Below are 23,684 nucleotides of genomic sequence, written 5' to 3'. Positions count from 1 at the left end.
GCTGATGGGGGCTCTTCTTACAGATTTCTGTTATGACAGCTACTAATATCATGAGTTGTTGCTACTGACAATACATAGGATGATGTGTTACTTTCCTCTATGACGACTGCATTTGACCTTGAATTAGGAAACTTACATTGGAGTTGGCCCTTTCATTCAAATGGGCCTCATTCCTCATCTATTACATGGGAAGAAGGAGTGAAATAAACCCCTGATCTTATCCTCTGTGAAAATTCTGCACCAAACACAAGAGCAAGCACACAAATTGAGAAACGTGGGGGCACAGAGAGTTACCTGAACAATATAAAGATTTTCGTTGTTGCGGTGATTTATTTTTATACATTTATTTTATTTATTTACTTTTTAATTTTACTTTAAATTCTGGGATACATGTGCAGAATGTGCAGGTCACATGGGTATACATGTGCCATGGTGGTTTGCTGCACCCATCAACCCATCATCTAGGTTTTAAGCCCCATATGCATTAGGTGTTTGTCCTAATGCTCTCCCTCCCCTAGCCCCCCACTCCCTGACAGGCCCCGGTGTGTGATGTTCCCCTCCCTATGTCCATGTGTTCTCATTGTTCAACTCCCACTTATAAGTGAGAACATGCGGTGTTTGGTTTTCTGTTCCCATGTTAGTTTGCTGAGAATGATGGTTTCCAGCTTCATCCATGTCCCTGCAAAGGACATGAACTCATTCTTTTTCATGGCTGCATACATTTATTTTTAAAATTGCAGTAAAATACATATAATGTAAAATTTACTCTTTTAACCATCTTTAAGTGTACAGTTCAGTGACATCAAGTGCATTCACACTGTTGTACCACCATCACCATCTGTCCGCAGAACTCTTTTCATCAATACAAATATTTTAGCAGCATTGGTATAGCACTAAAAATAACATCTCAAAAATCAATAGTGTTTTGAATTGATAAACCTCCTTTGGAGGAATTTAAGGCATTTCACAAACATTATCTTGTTTGTCCTCGCAATGGCCTTAGACAGAAGCAGAGAGAATAAGAGAGTGGGCAGGTAAGACAGAGAGAAAGAAGGAAAAAGAGGAGAAAGTGCAATTTTGCCCAATTTGTAAATGACCCAGAGAGGCTTAATGAAACATCATGGGTCTCACAGGTATCGCATGGATGATGATCTTAGAACCTGGATGTTTGGTTATCAGTTCAATTTTTAGTTTTCCAGGCTAGACTATGATGTCACTGGGTGATTATAGCTTCAACCAGAGAGGGGAGGATAAATTTTTAATGTTACAGGACAGCCATGCCTGTAACATTAAAAAGGGGCTCTCCATGCCTTTCAAGAGGGTTTTTCTTGGTGGACACATTGTTGGGATGGGTGTGTCAGTCTGGGAGTGGGGACTGGGAAGAAAAGGCAAGTTCTGGCAGAGGCCAGAGTGGGGTAGATTATTCTCCCAGGTTCTGTCGGTTTCTGGGCAGCTGCTAATAGGAGGATTTGGGTTGTAAGACCTGACTCGGTTGTAAGGCCGAGAGTAAAGCTCTCACCTGTGCAAAAGCTTTCATGGCCTGGAAATTAAAGTTTCATGGCTCCAGCCTGTGTGTGTGTGTGTGTGTGTGTGTGTGTGTGTGTCTAAGAGAGAGAGAGAGAGAGAGACAGAGACAGAGACAGAGACAGAGAGAGAGAGAGATCAGATATAAAAGAAAAAAGTGTGATTTTTCCTGGCTGTGAATGAGGGATCAGTTGAAGAAATTAGAAACTAAAGTTGATAAATTGTATTATTTATTTATTTTTTAACTTGGTGAGTCTTTAAAGAACTAATTTTCCTTGGTGGAGAAGACAACAACAACAACAAATTGTGTTCATTTAAAATTGTGTTTCAGGTTAGACATGGTGGCTCACATCTGTAATCCCAGCATTTTGAAAAGCCGAGGCTGGCGGATTGCTTGAGCCCAGGCATTCAAGATCAGCTTGGGCAACTTAAGGAGATCCTATCCCTACAAAAAATAAGAAAAATTAGCTGGGCTTGGTGGTATGCACCTGTGGTCCCAGCTACTTGGGAAACTGAGGTGGGAGATGTGCTTAAGCCTGGGAAGTCAAGGCTGCAGTGAGCTGTGATTGCACCACTGCACTCCAGCCTGGGTAACACAGTGAGGCCCTGTCTCAAAGAAAAAAAATGTATTTCAGTTGGACTTAGTCTTTTTGATACTGGAAAATTTTACAATACATTTCTGGGAGCAAGAACATGTTACTGCTCCTGGTGCAACGTTTGAATTCCTAAGATCCAGGAACAAAGATGTAGGTAAACTTTGATTAAAAGACAGAAATGAACCTGAGAAACAGTCTGGCAATTAGAACCAAGCCAGCAGGGTACTGTTATTTAGCCTGGAACATCCTTTCCAAGTAAGTGGGGAGAAGGGCGCTGCTTCTTAGTGAAAGGAGTATATAATTAATTGGTCTGGTGGTCTCCACTCAACCAGTGAGATGTGTAATTGGTTTCTCACTGAGAACAAAGGGAAGCACACAATAAATGCTAGCTTTGTTGTTGTTGTTGTTAGCTCTGCAGCTGGCTAAGCTCTGGTGAACCCACAAGAAGACCAAGAGTAGCTGACTTCAAATCTCCTTCCTTCCTTTATTCACTCACTTTCTTAAGAACCTGCTATGCACCAAGCACTGTGCTAGAAGATGGTAAAAAGGGTTTCAGGCTTGGCCATGAATGAGTTTACAGACCAGCAGAGGGAGAGGAGACAGATATGCCAATGTATCCGTGCAACCAAACATCATCGATGCCATGAAAGACACGTACGCAGACAGTATAATGAAGGGAGTGATTAGTTTGTTTGGATGGTGTATAAGGAAGTAGAGAAGGCTTCTGCAAGAGGTGATGTCTAAGCCGTGTTTTTAAAAATGTCAGTGAGAATTTCCCAGGCAGGAGGAGTTTGGGAGGATAGGTGAGAAGCACTGCAGGGAATGGTGTATTTGTTGCTACTGATAAAGACATGCCCGAGACGGGTTAATTTATAAAGAAAAAGAGGTTTAATGGGCTCGCAGTTCCATGTGGCTGGGGAGGCCTCACAATCAGGGTGGAAGCTGAAAGGCACGTCTTATAAGGCAGCAGACAAGAGAGAATGAGAACCAAGTGAAAGGGGCTTCGCCTTATAAAACTACGAGACCTTGTGAGACTTATTCACCACCATGAGAACAATATGGGGGAAATTGCCCCCATGATTCAATTATTTCCCACCAGGTCCCTCCCACAACAGGTGGGAATTATGGGAGTCACAACTCAAGATGAGATTTGGATGGGGACACACCGCCAAACCATACCAATGTTGAGCAACTGAAGTGAAGGTTCACACTCCCCAGAGGTTCTTTATGAAATGATTGCTGAATGGAATGGAGTCACTGGCAAAATGTACTGCCTGGGGGAGAGGGGCTCAGATGGTCAGGCATCCTCAGAAGAAAGGAGGAAGGTGGAATGAATAATGGCAAGAAGAAAAGTGATGAAACAATAAATGAGAGTAGTTGGATGATAAAAGAGTACAAAAAAGTGGAAAGGTTAAGAAAAATCTTCTATTAAACCTCCGAAGAAGAATTACAAAGCACCCAGAGTTAAGCCAAATGATCAGCAGACAGGCCTTTCCAGTTGATGTTTTCATTTTTAATTTTTTTCTGTGACATCAGAAATTCCTGCTAACCTTTCCACTTTAAAGCTGGAGATAACATGGCCTGTATCAGGCAAAAATCCTCAACAGAACTAGGATGATGCCATCTAGGCAGCACAGTCTCTAAGACTAGAAGCCATCATTCTCTTTGTATCAGATCCAGCCTGCTCCCACTGCCTGCTGAAGCTGCATCCCCAGAAGAGACGGAGCCCCTGGATGTCTCCAAGGGGCAACAACCAGCCCATCCTCTGTCCTGTGCCTGTAAACTCCTTCACCTCCATCTCAAGTGTTCGCCATGATCCCAGGTTCCAGGAGGCCAGGAGGATCAAGAGTCTCAGATAGCAGAAAGCCCACAGAATCTGGCTACCACCGGGAGATCAGCTGCCTTTTTTTTTTTTTTTTTTTTTTTGAGACAGAGTCTCCCTCTGTCACCCAGGCTGGAGTGCAGTGGTACAGTCTTAGCTTATTGCAACCTCTGCCACCAGGGTTCAAGCAATTCTCTTGCCTCAGCCTCCTGAGTAGCTGGGACTACAGGTGCTGACCACCACACCCAGCTAATTTTTGTATTTTTAGTAGAGACAGGGTTTCACCATGTTGGCCAGGCTGGTCTCAAACTCCTGACCTCAAGTGATCTGCCCACCTTGGCCTCCCAAAGTGCTGGGATTACAGGTGTGAACAGGTGTGAGCCACTGCGCCCAGCCGAAACCAGTTGCCTCAATTGTCAGTTTCCTCCTCTCTCCCCTTCTCAGGTCTATCATGGCAGAATTTGTCCCAGAACATAAAACTACAGAACACCCGAGTTTTGGTGTGAGAAAAGAGCCTAGGCATCTCCTAATTTAATGGGCTTCAAATGGTTTGGCTCAGTTGTCCTAAGCAATAAAAATAATTTGAGTATGTAACCTCAATTGAGGTATATTTATTCATTTATAAATGACATACTTCTGTACTAATATACTTTAAGACATATACAAAAATTATATTTAAAAAGAAAAATAAATAAAATGATAATATTTTCTCCTGTGCCTTAATGGATTAGCTTTGTTCCTTTTGGGATATGTGAATCTGTTTTGGAGACAACTTACTTAATTCAGCCTGATCTACTAATCTCCTCTGTAACTCTCCACCAAGAGGAAATTCAATCTTTTCATGAACACTTGGAGGGACACCCAATCCATTTTTGGAAACATCTAGGCGTTTCTTGATTACCATGCTCTGGATGGCCAAATCGGGGGGTTTTCATGCAGTATCACACCTGGACTTCGAGCCACAAGTGAACACTTCTCTGGGCGCCTCACTTCTGGCCCTCCCTGGATCTCACTGCAACCTGAGTGCCAGAGCTGTGAAGACTGCAGCAAAGTCCTCCAACTGCCACGGTAAATATTATCATTGCCTCTGGTATGCAGAAAAGCAAGCAGAGCCACATTTGCTGCTTCCAGGTGGCAGACACAGAAATGAGAGCAGGGCGGGAGGGGCTGGGAAGGTGTCTGGGAAGAAAGAGATCAATAAGACCTCACTAGTGTGCAGTATTTACTGTAAACAGCCCAAGGTGGTTTGGGGTTGGGGTGAACTGTCAACATAGAACAGTTCTTTCTCAGGGACTGTGGGAGCAGGTGTTCTAAAAGGAAGGATGAAGATAGCAGTTGCAGTGGGATGGGCAATGAGACCCTGGGCTCAGGGAAGTCACTGAGGGTTAATGTGGCCCGGCAGCCAGCGTCACAGCACACGAGGCCCCTGCCACATTTTACCCACACATTTCAAGATCCTGTATCGCCACAGTGTGTCATTACTTTGAGACCATGGACTACTTTCTCAATTCTTCAGCAGAGAGGTTTTTTCCAAAGCACACAAATGCTAGTGGTGGAGCTGGTTTAAGGCCAAGAATCCTCAACTGACAAAGAGCTCAGTAAGCCCTGGGTAGGATAAAAAATGCAGGTGTGTCTTGCCCTAAAACATCTCAGGATGAAAGAACTCGTTGGAAGTGCCTCTCCATCCAGCTTTTGTCTAAAGCGTTTAAAGGCGGCTCTCTTTCAACAATTTAGCTGGTGTGGGATGGAAGAGCTTTCCTGCAGTTAGGGAAAAACCTTCTCCCTCTTCCTCTTTCCCAGTTCCAGTTGCTTTTGAGTGACAGGCTAACCTGAGTCCTGAAGCCGGATTCAGAATTACTATGGCTTTGAATTTGATCTCTTATTGTTCTATACTGAAAGAGCAATATTCTTTTTGAGGTGAGTGAGTTCCCCATATTGGAAGCTGCTCTGGGTTTGGGGTAGAATCTTCAGGGTCCAAGGGAAGAGGACTAAACTCAAAGGAAAAACAACTTGGGTTGTAGTTGGTGGTGAGACTACGCTAACTTTGTTTTTGTTTGTTTGTTTGTTTTGCTTGCCAAGAAAGCCTTTCCTAATTCACCAGTTCCAGAAGCCTGCCTGCTTCCCTGGCCACAGTGGTAGGTATGTATTCAGGTGTAACCAATCATTCTGTCCTGACATTAGTGATTGACCCAAGGGTCAAACTGGGTCTTGCCAAGGTCTGATAAATATAAAGTAAATATCCATGGTTGCTACATAGGAGGCTGTGAATTTGGGGCTCTTGGGCACCGTGTTACTACCTGACATGGGGAGACTTGGAATGAGGCTGACAGACAGGTGGCAGGGATGAAAGATAAATGCAGGCGGGCATGAAGCTGCATGACAGGGAGAGTCCTGGGAGTGTGGAGTCGACCACAACTGCTCGCTCTCCCCAACCCCATGTGAAACCCATCAGCGAGGTCTTTCATCTCCACCTTTGAAAGAGAACCAAATTCTGATGATGTGATGACATCTCACCAGGCCCACTTTGACAATCTTAAGTCCAGAGGGCAGAAGGTCTCTCCTAGAAAACAACAGTGGTGTTTTATCTGGTCTCCCTGCTCTCTGCTTTGCTTCCGCATAGGCTAGTTTCCATATAGCAAAGAGGTCATTTGGTTGTTGTCTGCTTGGCTAGAGAGCTTTGAAACAGTCCTTACATTCTGTCACTCCTCTGCTCAAACTCTCCAAACGATTCCCATCTCACTCAGAGTAAAAGCCAATGCCTTACGGTAGTTTACCACTCCCTGCAACCTGCTGTCCACCTCTGCTCACGGTCCTCCCCACTGTTCCTTGAACAGAACATGCACGTTCCCAGCTTCACGTCTTTGTATTGGCTATTCTATCTGCCTGGAAGATGGCAGGGCTCACCCCCTAAGCCCTGCAGGCCTTTATTCAATGTCACCTTAGTAGTAGGGCCTTCCCTACCCCACCACACCCCTCCCCTCCACTCACACAATTCTCTGTCTTCTGACACGGCTATTTTTTTTGTAATTTTTGCACACTATATATTTATTTTTCTGTTTGTTGTTGATGTCATAATTTTCATCACCGTGTAGCTGAAACCTGAAACGCTCAGCTGAAACACTGAATGGCCCCTGAAACCTAGGGACTACAATCAGTTGCAATCCTGGCATTCCGGGTGCTGGTCCCAGCTGTTCTTTCCTTTATTCTGCTGGTTACAACAGCGGCCTTCCCAGCTACCAGAGCCTATTAATTCCCTCTTTTGCACAGGCTAGCTTGACTTGTGTTGGAGTACTGCCATTTTTAAACCTGGAAATTTGGAGGCGGATCTGTAAAATGTCTAAAGATGAAATACACTGGTTTTCCCCCACCCCAAGCTTTTGACATTGGTTCAAACTATGGGCTTTCAAGATGCCAATAGCTGAACCCAACACAAATGTAGAGCTTATTCATAGTTTTCATATTATTGTCTCTTGTTAAATTGTACATTCTTAAATTTTTTTGCTATATTCTTAAGCCTGAGTTTTGGTATCTCTTAGGGTCAGCATTCTCCTGTGGGAATTTATCTCTGAAATCAAACCGAATTCAGAGAGTACATGGGGTTCAATTTAGATAACTGCAACTTTTTCAGATGGGTAACTCATAAAATGAGGAGTACTGTGGTGTTAACACTCCATTTCCTTATCATCGGGGTAGTGTAGGGCTGAAGTGGAATGACTGACAAGGAAACATCTGGAATCAACTATTTTGTGGCAATAATTACATATCCTCACCCAGTTCTGCATGGAAGCTTCCTCTAGGCTGCAGGCCACTGGTATTCCACCTTTGCTGTACCTTAAAATCACCTGCGTTGAGTTGCAAACTCCTTATATCCAGGCTGCACCCTGGACCAATTAAATCAGATCTCTGGGGTAGGAAAAACATCAGTGAGAACAACAGCGAGTAGTCCTGAGCATATACTGCCTACCAGGTTCCAAGCTATGTGCTTTACATGAATGATCTCATTTAATCCTAACAATTCTTCTATAAGGCGGTATTCTTACTATCCCACCTAAACAGAAGGGGAACTAGATAGAGGTGCACAGAGTTTAAGTAGATTTTCCAAGGCTTTTTGCAAGGAGCCAGTGAAGAGAACCAGTTACTAATCTAGACAATCTGACTTCAGAGGCAATGCTCTCTCATAATTTGCTTTTTATTTAAAACATGAAATGTACATAATCAATTTTATTATATATTATATATATAATATATATTATATATATGTATATATATAATATATATTATATATATGTATATATAATATATATTATATATATGTATTATATATATATTATATATTATATATATAATATATATTATATATATTATATATATAATATATAATATATATATATATTTTGAGATGGAATCTCGCTCTGTCACCCAGGCTGGAGTGCAGTGGTGCAATCTCAGCTCACTGCAAGCTCCATCTCCCTGGTTCACACCATTCTCCTGCCTCAGCCTCCTGAGTAGCTGGGACTACAGGCACCCACCACCATGCCCAGCTAATTTTTTGTATTTTTTAGTAGAGACGGGGTTTCACCGTGTTAGCCAGGATGGTCTCGATCTCCTGACCTCGTGACCCGCCCGGCTTGGCCTCCCAGAGTGATGGGATTACAGGCATGAGCCACTGCACCCGGCCTATATTTTTTTTGAGACAGAATTTTTCTCTGTTGCCCAGACTGGAGCGCAGTGGCACAATCTCGGCTCACTGCAACCTCCACCTCCCAGGTTCAAGAAATTCTTGTGCCTCAGCCTCCTAAGTAGCTGGGATTACAGGGGTGCACCACCACACCTGGCTAATTTTTGTATTTTTAGTAGAGATGGGGTTTCACCATTTTGGCCAGGCTGGTCTCGAACTCCTGACCTCAAGCGATCCACCTGCCTCAGCCTCCCAAAGTGTTGGGATTATAGGTGTGAGCCACCACACCCAGCTGAAATATACATAATTTAAGGAGTCAAATAGTTCTCCAAAGCTCATTACCAAAAATACCAGTCTATCAGTCCCCTTCTCATCCCCCAGCTGATCTAGTTCCTCATCCTCAAGGTGATCACTTTTAATCATTTTGGCTATTTCTTTTCATATTGATATCTATGTCTCTATCATTGTTTATAATGTGACTTTTGCTTTTTCCACTTTATGCCTTGGCTGTTACCTTCCCAAATGGAAAATGAGGGTGTAGATTTCATTGCCCATTACTGCTCACTTTTCCTGATATACCTTTGATGATACCAGAGTGGATTACGTTATTTGGACTGTGTAAGTATTATTAATTGTGTAAATAGCTGAGCTATGCAATATGTTCACCATATGAGTATTCTTTCCTTTCTTAAACAACTCTATTTTGTTACCAAGTTGTAGAATCTGCTGTTATCTCTCTCAGAGTAATCATGGTTGTTGGTTTCTTGTTTGTTTGTTTGTTTGTTTTCATTGGTGGGTGAGGTGTAATCTCATGTTCTTGCATAGTTTCTGTTTACTTCAAGTTGCTTTTTTGTTTGTCTCTTCTGGAATCTGCCTCAGATGTTCTGTGATCTTTGGCTGTTTGCTCGTGAGTGTCAGAGAGGTGCAGAAAGCAGACTGGAAACTGCATAAATGGGGAGAAGGAGGGTTGTCTCTTCTGGCTTCACTGAACGTGTCCTTAGGAAACTCCAGCATCGGTATCACTATCATGCAGAGTTAGGAGAGGGATCTGTGCATCTAAATGTTTTGAAAACACTTTTCACCAACCATCTTCTTTTAAGCTCCTAGTTTACCCTCCCTTCCAAAGTTACCATGCTATCCATTCCTGAGGCTTTTCAAGGACCTGGATGCAAACTGAGTTGCATCTCAGCTTTTCCCATTGGCTGACTTAGAATGCATCTGTCTAGAATGCACTCTGCCAGTGATCAGTTAGTTATGCCCCTGCTTTAAAAAAAAATCACGCACACGGGCCAGGCGCAGTGGCTTACACCTGTAATCCCAGCACTTTGGGAGGGCGAAGTGGGTGGATCACGAGGTCAGGCATTCAAGACCAGCCTGGCCAACATGGTGAAACTCTGTCTCTACTAACAATACAAAAATTACCCAGGCATGGTGGCGTGTGCCTGTAGTCCCAGCTACTTGGGAGGCTGAGGCAGGAGAATCACTTGAACCAAGGAGGCAGAGATTGCAGTGACCCAAGATCTCACCACTGCACTCCAGCCTAGGTGACAGAGCAAGACTCTGTGTGAAAGAAAAAAAAAAAAAAAAAGTATGCACAAGTATCTATATTACACACATGTATCTGTTATATGACCTTGTGATTCAATCTCTTTGTCATAGTGACTTTATGTCCTCACTGAAACTTTCTACCCTCGTTTTACTGGGGACACAGTTAGGAGTGGAGCTAAACGAGTGTGCTCAATCCATCATCCTTAATGGAGGAATCAGAGCGCCCCATCACCACTTTTATTAAAATGATAGAAAATCGACTGTCTGCCTGCTAGAGAGTGTGTATAAGCACCTCCACAAGCCTGCTTCACTTGCTTCTCACAGCCATTTTAGATAGGTCAGGAGGCCTTCATAGGTCAGGAGGCCACGGGAATAATAGGGCGCTTAGCCGAGACCACATCGCAGGTCTCTTGACATCTAACCCAGTGCCATTTCCACGTGTTCAGATGCTATCCTGGGCTATTCTGAGGACAACACTTGAAACGGGAAAGAATGATGTGCCTGGGCCCACCAGAGATTATGGGAAACCTTGATGCTGTTTATCACCTTGATTCAAATTTCACGTTCACAGCCTGAGTCTACAAAGAAGAGAAACAGAAGAGGGAAGCCTGGTGTAAAACTCTTTCATTCCATTCTTGCCTGTCTTTATCTGCTCCAACTGCGAGGGCTGCTTACCCTAGAAGCAGATCAATGCAGAGATGGACACATTTGCAGCACCTACAAAGGGTGAGAAAAGACAGGGGATTCCCAGGCACCGGAAGAATGAGGAAAACAGTGACCTTTGTTCCCAGGCTACAGAAAAATGCTGTATCTAAACTGACATCGGCCGGCTGGATGGCATTTAGAAGCCAAATGAACTGCTGTTAAGTGGCGAGGTCAGGGGTTCAGCTAATTGTGGAACCACGGGCACTCCCCACTGACCCAGAAATCCTTGTAATCTATGGCTTAGGGACATACATTGTGAAGGTGATTTTTACAGTTCATCTTTGAAAATAGAAAGATGCGGGAAGCTCTGGCTGGTACAAATACTGATAGTAGCCTTGCCTGGTGTCTTAGAAACATCTGCGAAATATAGCTTTCTGGCTTAAATAATAAAAGGAGATAGAAAGATAAAAAGAAATTACAACAAATACAGTGAATGAACCAGGCTTGATAAGGTACATGCAGAAAACGACCTTATTTTCTCTCTCCAATGCATTAGAATCCATGTTGTAATTTTGTGCATTCTGCAATGCTGGATGAAAAATCAGGCAAATCAAATAACTTTGTCGCTATTGGTAATACAAAGTCTTCTAGGTTGTTTAAAATCCAAGATGAGTCTCCTGGAAATCAAGCATTTCAATAAATAAAATGGCCAAGGCAATGTAGGCATCAAAACAGAAAGCTTTATCTAAAGCCAAAGTTCTTTTCCTCTTCTGTTCTGTGCCTGCTTGAGGCTCAAGATCTGTGACTGGAGTTTCTTTCCTCCTCCTGCTGCCTCGTGATATTGATTCTGGCTTCCCTGGGGCTGGAGCTGAGGGGAAGGAGATATGGGAAGGGACCAGAAAGTCCTTGCTGGCGGGCACAGCTGTAATGAGACATGGGGTGTAGAGATGACCAGTTCTACATCTCTCCCTTCCGGGACCTTTTGGATTGTGAATCTCTTGATGCAGGCAGTGTCGTGCTCTGGGCAAGCAGCTTTATGAAGATTCCTCCCTCCATCCTGGGGCTTCTGTGTGTCGGTCCCTCTTTTGGGTCATGGTGCCTTCCAGGAAGCCATCTGTGCTGGCAGGGTCCTCCATGGCTTCTCATGTGGTTCATAAGTGACTCTTCTCTATCCATAGCAGTCCCACCCCTCTCTCACTCGGTTCTTCTAGGTCAGGCCAGTGGTCACAGTCTCTGCTGTTAGTTTTCCCCAGAAATAAGTCAGGTGCCAATGTCTGCACTCTGCACAGTTTTAGGTGATGCAAATCAAGTTAAAAGTGGCTACCCTGCTCCCCTGTGTTCCCAGCAGCACTGTACATAGACTGATGGGAAGGGAAAAGGGGAAAAGGTCCCCTCTCCTCCTTTGTGGGGATGGGAGGAAACTCATCCTGCTGACTTTGCACAAGCTATACCCCTGTTCGGGCCTACTCAGTGTCCCCTGCTGTACATGTAGGCAGGTGACGGCATTTGACTCTTTTTTTTTTTTTTTAATTTACCCCTTTGATGCATTTTGAGTCTGGCATTAGCCTGGCTCCTGGTGGTTTGTCCCTGGCCTTTGGGAGCCATAGTAGAATGGAAAACACTCCTCAAATATTACAGGTCCTAATCCTCACCTGTGAATATTACTCTATTTGGCAAAAAAATGTGGTTAAACTGAGCATCTGTCACTGGTAAACTGAGTTCCTTCCCTACTTTGCATTGGTCACAGGGAAAGAATACCCAGTTGGAAAAAAGGCAAGCAGGATTTACTCTCTGGCCAGAGAAGGAGAAGGAATGAGCTCTCGCTCCCAAGATACCTCCTACTCCCCGAGCTGTGGGAAGCTGGGGGATTTTAAGGCGTTAGCTATGGATGTGGGAGGTTTGTAAGTATGTGCAGGTGCAAATCATAAACATGCCTCTTCATACAAAGCATGTTCAGAAAATGGTGGCGATTTTCTTCCATGGGTGGGGCTTTTAGTATTATAATGATATGTTAATGATCTAAAGGCAACAAGGAGTTGCTGGTTCTGGTTTTTTCTGGGTTTGAGCAGGGTTTATCTTCCTCTGATAACTGGTAAAATGTTCTGAAGCTGCTGGACCATCAGGAGTCCTTGTGAGCTAGCATACCAAGAGTTCCAGAGATTAAAATACGCTGTTTAAGAAATAATATCTGTGGATCATCTGAGGTCAGGAGTTTGAGAACAGCCTAGCCAACATGGTGAAACCCCATCTCTACTAAAAATACAAAAATTAGCCACTGCCCTCTAGCCTGGGTGACAGAGTGAGACTCCGTCTCAAAAAAAAAAATACAAAAAAAAAAGAAATAATACTGAGCTTTCTCAGCTATCTACTGCTAAAGAAAATAATGAGCTCTTTCAGGTGTTTCTCCAGGGCTGCCCCAGATCTTGAGATGAGATTATCCTGGATTATCCGGGGTGGGCTCTTCACGAAATCATAAGTATCCCTAGAACAGGGAGGTAGAGGGAGAGCTGACACACAGATGAGGAGGCAGTGTGCATGAAGGCAGAGATGAAAGTGCTGCAACCGCACGTCAAGGAATGCTGGCGGCACCTGATGCTGGGAGAGGCGAGGAATCGATTCTCCTCCAGAGCCTCCTGAGGCAGCGCAGCCATGCAGACACCTTGATTTCATCCTAGGGATACTGATTTGGGACTTCTGGACTCCAGAACTGGGAAATAATAAATTGTTATCAATTTGAGCCACCCAGTTTGGGGTAATTTGTTACAGCAGCCACAGAAAATTAATAGAAGAACCTTAGCCAACAGTAAGGTGGAAAGAATTCCATTTTAAATCCTGTGTTTATTTTATTTTTTTAGAGACAGGGTCTCGTTTTGTTGCCCAGGCTGGTCTTGAACTCCAGGCTTAAGCAATCCTCCTGTCTGAGCCTCCTGTAGTGCTGAGATTACACTGTGAGCCACTACACCTGGCCTTAAATCCTGTTTATAAAAGAAACAATTTTAAAAATTATTTCAGTGCCTCTGAAAAGGGCTGGTTATCTGTGTTGCATGTTATTTTTTAAAATTATTTTGAATGGATACATAGTAGGTATATGTATTTATGGGTTACATGAGATATTTTGATACAGGCATGCAATGTGTAATAATCACATCAGGATAAATGGGATTTCCATCACCTCAAGCATTCATCATTTCTTTGTGTTATGAACATTCCAATTGTATTCTCTCAGCTAATCCAAAATGTACAACAAATTATTGCTGACTGTAGTTACCCTGTTGTTCTATCAAATCCCAGATCTTATTCACTGTATCTAACCATATTTTTGTACCCATTAACCATTACAATTTCCCTGCCTTCCATTACCCGCCCCAGCCTCTGGTGGCCACCATTCTACTCTCCTAAGTGTTGATATGCTTGAGGGGCATGATTTGATTGGTGGTATCTCTGCATTTGTTATTTTCTCTGCCTGAGTAACAGTGGGGCCTTATTGTAGGTGCTTAGTAACTTATTGGCCTAAGTCTTTCATTGACATTATCTCTGTAGACAGAACCTTCTTGCAAGTCCCATTCTCATGCAGCATTCTTGATCAGTTACGCTTGAAATGACACAATCTATGTGTTTGTTTCTTTCCTGGGGAAATTTAATATTAATTTTTCCCCAGGGAAACTCCCAGAGAGAGCATGGAACAACTTGCCTTGTGCACTCCTTGCAGAAAGAGGAGGATTCCCCTGTTATTGATAAGAGATAAGAGATGTGATTGACACCTCCGATGCTGAGCTGGCTCCCGGTTCTGGCATCCTGACTGTTGACACACAGAAACTTAAAGGTGTACTAGAACTTGAGGTTTTGTAATCCAAACCCTAGAGTTTGCAAGTGAGGCCCCTGAAACCTATGGAGCTCATTGGCTGAGGAGCGCAGTGAGCACAGGGTCACTCCAGAATCATGCTGGCCACCTTCGGCCACTTGGTCACACTCTTCCTCTCTCTATGCTTGTTTCTCCATCTCTCTCTCTCTCTCCCTCTTTTTTTTAGACTGAGTTTTGCTCTTGTTGCCCAGGCTGGAGTGCAATGGTGCGATCTTGGTTCACTGCAACCTCCGCCTCCTGGATTCAAGTGATTCTCCTTGCCTCAGCCTCCTAAGTAGCTGGAATTACAGGTGCCCACCACCATGCCCGGCTAATTTTTGTGTTTTTAGTAGAGACAGCGTTTCACCATGTTGGCCAGGCTGGTCTCGAACTCCTGACCTCAGGTGATCCACCCACCTTGGCCTCCCAAAGTGCTGGGATTACAAGCATGAGCTACTATGCTTGGCCTCATTTCTTCATCTCTAAAAAGGAGAAGAAGGCAGGGGCAGGAAACTTCTCTGTTTGCTCATCCAACAAACAGTTGTTAAGGAAGCGACCCCTTGCCAGGCCTCTGACTAGGTGCCAGAGTTAGGAACACAAATCTAACAGTTCCTTTCCGATGGAACCCAGTCTGATGAGCCACATACTTCCCTCGGATCCCCCCTTTCAAGTTAAGACTTGTATGGACGTCCATCATCTATACCAGATAAAAGCAGAAGGGCTGTGGTTGCAGCAGATACTGGGGAAGGCAGGTAGAGGCAGGGTAACTTGGTGCCCCATAAACTTGGTACCTTCTACTTCCCTGGCTATGCCTAGGGTCTCAGGAACTCTTAGACTCAATGGTGTCTCAGCTGCAAAAATGCAAAGTAGAACCCAGCCCAGCACGGCGACTACAAGCCCTGGCTCTGGGGTCATTCAATTTGGTTTCTGATTGCTGCTGCTGCTTCCAAGCTTTGAGCTCTTGTTCAAATTATTTAATTCCTCCATGTCTCAATATTGTCATCCATAAAATTAGGATTATACCTAATTCTAATAGTACCTAATTCCTTGATTGTTGAAAATAGTAAATGAATTCATTCATATATAACACAACAGAGCTGGACACAGAGTAAGCACTCAATAAATGTCAGGTAATACAGTCCACGTGTTCATGAACTGCCTTTCAGCTCTCTCCAATCCAGCATAGCTGTCCACATTCTTCAATCAGGGTGGATGACGGCAATGGAACAGACTTGAAAGTTTAGGAAAATTCCACTTGACTTGAAAGCACCTTGCTGACGGATCATATGATGCTTGCCTTCTAATGGTCAGGACTGAACTTCAACAAGCTCTGGACACTGACTGAGGCCAAACCCAGTCAAGGGGAACAGAAGGGAAGCCATCTGGGACTTCATCTCAGTCTGCCAGGAAACTGACATCTTTTTGCAAGTTAACAACCAGGGAATCAGAGGGAAATTACTTTTATCAGAGGGTTATGGCTTTGCCACTAGAAAGGGAGGCTTTCCTGTTTGCTGAGCCTTTAGCACAGGTCCAGCAATAACATGAATGAGAAAGGCTGGGAATAACCCAAAGCAAACTGGAGAGAAGCTTCAACTTTGGAGATGGGGTGGGAGTTGGAGGAGAGACTGGAAAGGAACAGGAAGAGAGGCAGTTTTGGACCAAGTGTCAGATGGAAGGGGAGGAAAGGAAGAAGGCTGAACGGTCTTCTCACTAAGGACAGTTCATCATCCTGTAGACTCATTGCTCAGGGACCTGGGGCCTGCATTGCGAACAGTGGTGAACAGATGTAGCCTGGAGGGCCTGCAGATGACCCTGGGAAAGATGCAGCTGGTGGTGGAGGATGCCCGGGAGGCAGTGACCACCTGAGCTCTGGCACCCGCGCTCCCCACCTGGCCTGTGTGCATTTACTCAGCCCACCAATAGCATCTGCAAAAGCTCCAGGGGCTCCAGATCAAGTTCCCAAGGAAGGCTGACATCAGACCCAAGGGAGAAATGCTTCCTTCCTGTTCCCATTCGAACCAACAATGCAGCCTGTGGCAGGTGTCCCTGAGTCACAGAAACCACAAGGACAGTGAGACCAGGCTGAGTGCTCCCGGCCCTTGCCCGGGTGCCCTTGCATTTGTATGTTCTACACCAAACCTGTGAGCCCAGCCAGTGGGAGGAGGAGGAGAAGGAAGGTGAGCGAATTGGCTCTAACTTTCCACCCTGCTGGAAAAGAATCCAATCCCTTCTGGACGAATGCCACTTTCACAGATAAAAGAAGAATGTGGAAATAGCAGTCAGAGCTGAACCAACAAGAAGGAAGGTCAGCCTGACGTGTATTGGATGTCTACAACATGCCAGATATTGGATCTGACAATTTACGTTCACTCTAGTTTATTCTCAAAGATGAGGCCTGGGCTGGGCGCAGTGGGTCATGCCTGTAATCCCAGCATTTTGGGAGGCCCAGGTAGGTGGAGCACTTGAGGTCGGGGGTTTGAGACCAGCCTGGCTAACATGGTGAAATCTCGCCTCTACTAAAAATACAAAAATGAGCCAGGCATGGTGGTACATGCCTGTAATCTCAGCTACTCAGGAGGCTGAAGCAGGAAAATTGTTCGAAACTGGGAGGCGGAGGTTGCAGTGAGCCGAGATCGTGCCATTACACTACAAGCTGGGTGACAGAGTGAGAATTTGTCTCAAAAAAAAAAAAAGAAAGAAAGAAAAGAAAAGAAAAGAAAAGGAGGCCCCGAGGTTGGAGTTACCATCCTCATTTTACAGGGGAAGAAACTCAGGCTCACTGACTTTCAGTCACCTACCCCAGGGCCATGTAGCTGGATTTGGAGCCAGGCTGGTCCTACTCCAAAGAAAGAGTTCTTTCCATGATGAGAGTAGGACCCAAATACTACCTGCCGACTGGTGTTGGAAGCTGCTTAAGGATACAGATGTCTGCTTCTAGCTCTGGAAAAATTGATTTAGAAGTTCTGAGGTGAGGCTGAGAAATATGCCTCAGCAAATATTTCTAAAGCCCTCCTGGTAATTTGGGTCCTTAGCTGGATCACGGACCAGATTGTCACACGGCACCAGCCCCTCCCACCTACACCTCTGACCCTGGTGAAAGCAGCATCAGTGCTTATAAGAAGGCCCGAGACCTGAGATTCCACCCATCAGATCTGCCTTGACCCACTGCAGTTCCCTTCATCCTGGACTCCTCTCCTTCATCAGAAGGACATTGGAACTACCCAGTCTATCTGCTTTCTACTGGGTCGTATAGCTCCCTGCAGATGGGATCTGGCCTCTCTACAAACTCCATCAGATATTCTTCATTTAACAAACACTTCTAGAACAGTCACTATATGCCTGGCAGCACTGTGTTTTACATACACAATCAATTCTCATTACTTGCCATAGTTATGTTCTTTTTTTTCTTTTTTTTTTTTGAGATGGAGTTTCACTCTTGTCACCTAGGCTAGAGTGCAATGGCATGATTTCAGCTCACTGCAACCTCCGCTTCTCAGGTTCAAGCAATTCTCCTGCCTCAGCCTCCCAAGTAGCTGGAATTACAGGTGCCTGCCACCAGGCCCAGCTAATTTTTGTATTTTTAGTAGAGATGGGGCTTCACCATGTCGGCCAGGCTAATCTCGAACTCCTGGCCTAAAGTGATCCACCCACCTGGGCACCCCAAAGTGCTGGGATTACAGATGCGAGCCACCACGCCTGGCCTGTAGTTATGTTCTATAGAGTCTCAGCAAACACTGAGTTGACAAATACTGAACCATTGCTCCTAGGGGAGAGCCAGGGTGAGGTTCGTATGAGCAGAAGGTCACAATGTTTTGTTAACAGGTCAGTACATAATTTGGCTTTCTATGAGCTTCTGTCTAAAGACATCTTATTTCACATATGTTGTTGACTCATTAACATTGAAATCACAGCCGACAACACTATAACTCATGCCTGAACTAAGCTTTTCCAAACACACATATTTTCTCTGTAAGGCACGTCCCAACTTTCTGTGCTTAGGAACACGGGGCGGCACTTCAGCGCCATGCCTGGGGCCCATTTCAGATAGAAAAATGACTAACAAAAAGTACAAACATGCAATAAATGTGTACTAAATAGACTGCAAAAAAGACGTGTTTACAAACTGAGAGCTGAAATAGTAGGGCAGAGGGTCACCTTGTTCAGCCACAGCTGGGAACATGCATGTTGGTGACACACATGCTTTCAGCTCTGCACATGTCCACAAATGACCACAAAAGTGTCCTAGGTATTGATTTGGGAGTCACAAATAAATGTTAGCAAGTAGGCAAGATCACAAATGCAGAATTAAGAGGATCAGCAGTATTCACTCATTTAATTGTTAACAGTTCATGAAGTAGGTGTTATCCTCGCCCCTCTTTGATCCTGATAAGGATCAAGAACTCAGAATGAGTTCCAGAATCCTGAATAAGTTGTAAAAAAATTTATTAACAGATTCCAAAAATGTCACTCTCATTTTAATAGATGAAAGAATGAAGGTACAGAGAGGTCAGCAACTTGCCCAAGGTCACACAGCGAGTAAGCGGTAGAGTTGGGATTTAAGCCTGGTGTATGAGGCTGAAAGTTAACCCTATAACCATGTTGCCCTTGAGTGATTTCAAACCATGGACTGCACAGCTGACCATGACCAGAGCCTACCCATCAAGGTGACACTGATGTAATTAAAAAGGAAAGAAGCCAGGTGCAGAGGCTCACGCCTATAATCCCTGCACTTTGGGAGGCTGAGGCGGGTGGATCACCTGAGGTCAGGAGTTCGAGACCAGCCAGGCCAACATGGTGAAACCCCATCTCTACTAAAAATACAAAAAAAAAAAAAAAGGAAAGAAAGAAAGAAAGAGAGAGAGAGAGAAAGAAAGAAAGAAAGAAGAAAGAAAGAAAGAAAGAAAGAAAGAAAGAAAGAAAGAAAGAAAGAAAGAAAGAAAGAAAGAAAGAAAGACAGGTGTGGTGGCCAGCACCAGTAGTCCCAGCTAGTCGAGAGGCTGAGGCACGAGAATCAGTTGAACCTGGGAGGCAGAGGTTCAGTGAGCCGAGATTGTGCCACTTCACTCCATCCTGGGTGACAGAGTGAGACTCTGTCTCAAAAAGAAAAAAAAAAAAAGGAAAAAAGCAATACTTTTGTATAGTTTTAGGCACTTCTAGATATTCATTAGGCCTGTTGCCTATGTCCTCCTAACTTTGAGTTTCTCAAACTGTTCTAGGAGCCCTGATTTCAGAATCATCTGGTGTAATACAACTTCTCAGAGATTCTAATTTGACTGGCTTAAGGTGGGGCTACATTTTTAATAACTGCCTCAAATAAGTGTAATGTTTTCGGATTTAGACAGCACTGCCTAAAATTCAATGCCATATTGAATCAAAATTACACATCAAAAATAATATTTATTTTTGAAATTAGTAGCATTCAGAGCTTTTCAGACTTTTCTTTTTAAGGTCACAGTTTTGTTTTCTTAATAGGTTGGGGGGAGGAAATTGGTCAAATAAAAATCATCGGAAATTCAATTAAAAAGTAGAGACAGTATTTTTTTTTTTTAAAGACTTGCTTCAAGATTTCTATAATAACAAAAACTGGCCGAAAGCGGTGGCTCATGCCTATAATCCCAGCATTTTGGGAGGCCGAGGTGGGTGGATCACCTTAGGTAAGCAGTTTGAGACCAGTCTGGTCAATATGGTGAAACCCCGTCTCTACTAAAAATACAAAAATTAGCTGGGCATGGAGGCAGGCACCTGTAATCTCAGCTACTTAGGAGGCTGAGGCAGGAATCGCTTGAACCAGGGAGGCAGAGGTTGCAGTGAGCCAAGATTGCGCCATTGCACTCCAGGCTGGGCAACAAGAGTGAAACTCTGTCTCAAAAAAGGAAAAAAAAGAAAAAGATTTCTGTAATACCGAAAGTTAAAGAAACTTTGGCTTACTCAAAGATTTGATTTCTCTCTGAAGGGTGGGTTCTTACCTAGCTCAAACTCATAAAACTCTTGGCCAACGAAGAAACAGGAGGTTGTTATCACTTCTCTGTTTATCAACTTCTCCAAGATCTGACTTTTCAAGAACAAAAATTACAGGTTCAGTTGAGAACAATGGAGAAAGTAGGTTAGCCCGTTAATGTTACTTTTAGAAATCTGAGCACTTAAAAATAATGACTAACTGGAAGATTGTTACAGCAGTGTGCATTTGTCAAAATCCACTTAGATACTTGTGATTTGTGTACTGCCATGTTAATAAATTATAGTTTGATATGAAAAACACAGAAAAAGTTTTTAAAAATGACTAAGTGCTTTTGCATAATTCTACTCCTTACATTCTATTTTTTTCTGAGTTATCATAGAAGACAAGGTCTGTGTGTGCACTAACTTTTTTTCTGATTTTGTTCTCACTTGTTTAGTCCTGTGCAGAAGTCAAAGGAGACATGGCCAGAGGGCTGCTGAAATATTCACCAGCTTAATGTTACCTCTGGGAAGAAGGGATGGGCATGGACTTGCTATGCCTTCTGCTGTGTTTCTCTGAAAAAAAAAAAAAAATGGAATGCACTATGATGGTTTCAAAGAAACAGTTGTGTACCACATCAAAGGCCCTCACTGTGAAACCAGCTACCATCCAAGGTTCCAGGCATCTCAGTGGTAACGGAGCCTGAGCAAAGGGCAATATGGTCCTCTAAGATTTTGTCTGGGCAGCAGTCCACCAATCTCATCTTCCTCTACTATATTAGCTCATCATTTGGGAGTTTGGAAGATGAATGGGTGAAGGAATGCATCTCAGTGGTAATGGAGCCTCAGCAAAGGCCAATATGGTCCTTTAAGATTTTCTGTCTGGGCAGCAGTCCACCAGTTTCATCTTCCTCTATCATACTAGCTCATCATCCAGGAGTTTGGAAGATGAAGTGGAGAAGGAATGCTTTGTAAGCATCTGTGATTGGAAACTGAGCCCAGACACTCCGAACTACCGTCCTAGCTGGAGCTGTCTCTTTCACAGACATCTTTCTTTAGCAATAGTTGCTTTGGGGATTACAAAATGGAACGGGATGGGCATAGTCGTGTGCACCTGTAATCCCAGCTACTTGAAAGGCTGAGGCTGGAGGATTGCTTGAGGCTGGGAGTTCCAGGCTGTAGTGCACTATGATCATGCATATGGAGAGCCACTGCACTCTATCCTGGGTGACATAGTGAGAGCTCATTTCTAAAATAATTTTCTGAAACTAGAAGAAAAAAAGGGACAGGTTGCTTTTCATGTACAAAAGGACTCCTGGCTAGCTTGCTCATGGGATAAGAAGTTGATGCTTATTTGTCTACCCTTCCTTAACCTGCTTCCCCTGGGAGGAACCACACACAGTGGGAGGTACCAATCAGGACTCACCGAACTCTGTGAGTTTTGTAACGGGGAAACACACACCCCAACCAGCTGCTCCTGATCTGAATGCTTTTCTTGGGCTAAGTGATTTGTTCTGTGACGTTCTGGGCTACGTTGTGTAATAAGTATTGCCAGATGGCAATCACAAGCATCATTTCCATTTCAAATTTGTGTTGCCCCATATCTCTGTCACTTTGTGCTCCCAGAGTGGGTGAAGAGGCTTGGCCCTCTGATAGTCATAGATATAGCCAGGCTTTAAGAATCTCATACCAATCACCGTAAATAATTTTAAGGCTTCTTATCCTTTAAGATCTGACACCTGGAAAGTGTGAGATTTTTTTTCCACGAGGACTATTCACACACTTGTTTTCTTGAGGACGGTGACCCCCTTTCAAACTCACCTGGATGATGCATTTCAAATTCTCAGAGAAGTTGCATAAGCCGATAGCTTTGAGGGAATTAAAAAAGATTCAAATCAAAGTCGATAATTAGCAGTTATGCCCGTGGATGTCAAAACACCTGAGAGGCTCTCAGTTGGCTTGGAATGTCCAAGTAGAAATCAACTTCAAACTGTGTCCTTAGCAAATTTGTAAAATGTGTATATGTGTGACTATGTGCTTTTTTTTTTTTTTCCTGCTTGTCACTGTGCTGCAAATTGGTTGGACCCTAAGTCAATCTGTTAAAAAGTAGGCAGTTAGGAGAAAAATGCCTTTCTGCCAGCAGTGTGGAACCACCCCTTAGCTTTAAGAACCCTGCTGGGGAGGAGATCAAATTGCCCCTGGATGAGCTGACTGTGAGAAAGCGAACCTGCCGAGTGCACAGGCCAGGGCTCATCCAAAAGTTTTGCTTGGCAGTTCTGCCCAGAACTATCTCTGTGTAGCTAGTCCCTTCTGAGAAATGCAAATGTCATGCAGGCCCTCATCAAGAAAAATCACCAGCACTCCCCTTAAGAAAGAAGGGACAAATGCTCATATTATCCATTCAAATGTGAGTGTATTCAATGACCACACATGGGACTGAGCTAGATGGTATACACAATGAATACCAAAGCTGAATTTCGTGGCAGGCGCCTATAATCCCAGTGCCTGTAATCTTTGTAATCTGGAGGCTGAGGTGGGAGGATCCCTAAATTCAGGAGTTCGAATCCAGCCTGAGCAACATAGCAAGACCCTGTCTCTAAAAAACAACAACAACAAAAAAACAAAAAGCAGAAATTTTACCCTCCAGGGACTTATAGTCTAATATTTCTCATAGAAGCAAATTATGAACATACAGTATTTTATATATATATATATGTTTTTGTTGTTGTTGTTGTTGTTTTGAGACAGAGTCTTGCTGTGTCACCCAGGCTAGAGTGCAGTGGTGTGATCTCAGTCTCAGCTCACTGCAACCTCTACCTCCCGGGCTCAAGCGATTGTCCTGCCTCAGCCTTCCTAGTAGCTGGGACTACAGGCATGTGCCACCATGCCCAGCTAATTTTTGTATTTTTAGTAGAGACGGGGTTTCACCATGTTGGCCAGGCTGGTCTTGAACTCCTGACCTCAGGTGCTCCACCTGCCTCGGCCTCCCAAAGTGCTAGGATTACAGGCATGAGCCACTGTGCCTGGAAGTATTATATTCTTTATTCTTCTGAGATTAGACATCAAATGCTGAGGGGAAATATGTAGATGAAG

General features: G+C 43.9%; 1 long non-coding RNA gene across 1 annotated transcript; it reads right to left on the bottom strand.

Annotated features, from left to right (window-relative positions):
• Positions 1 to 310: 310 nt before the first annotated feature.
• On the bottom strand, positions 311 to 4,987 carry LOC134758997 (uncharacterized). Its single transcript, XR_010134850.1, has 3 exons — positions 4,720 to 4,987; positions 2,013 to 2,130; positions 311 to 679 (listed from the first exon to the last, which is right to left on the bottom strand). It is a non-coding gene; the product is annotated as an uncharacterized lncRNA (long non-coding RNA).
• Between the last annotated feature and the right edge of the window lie 18,697 nt (positions 4,988 to 23,684).

This window comes from Gorilla gorilla, chromosome 7 (assembly GCF_029281585.2).
Source record: "Gorilla gorilla gorilla isolate KB3781 chromosome 7, NHGRI_mGorGor1-v2.1_pri, whole genome shotgun sequence".
NCBI lineage: Eukaryota > Metazoa > Chordata > Mammalia > Primates > Hominidae > Gorilla > Gorilla gorilla.
Note: the sequence above shows the minus strand (reverse complement) of the source record. Positions and strands in the feature narration are given on the sequence as shown.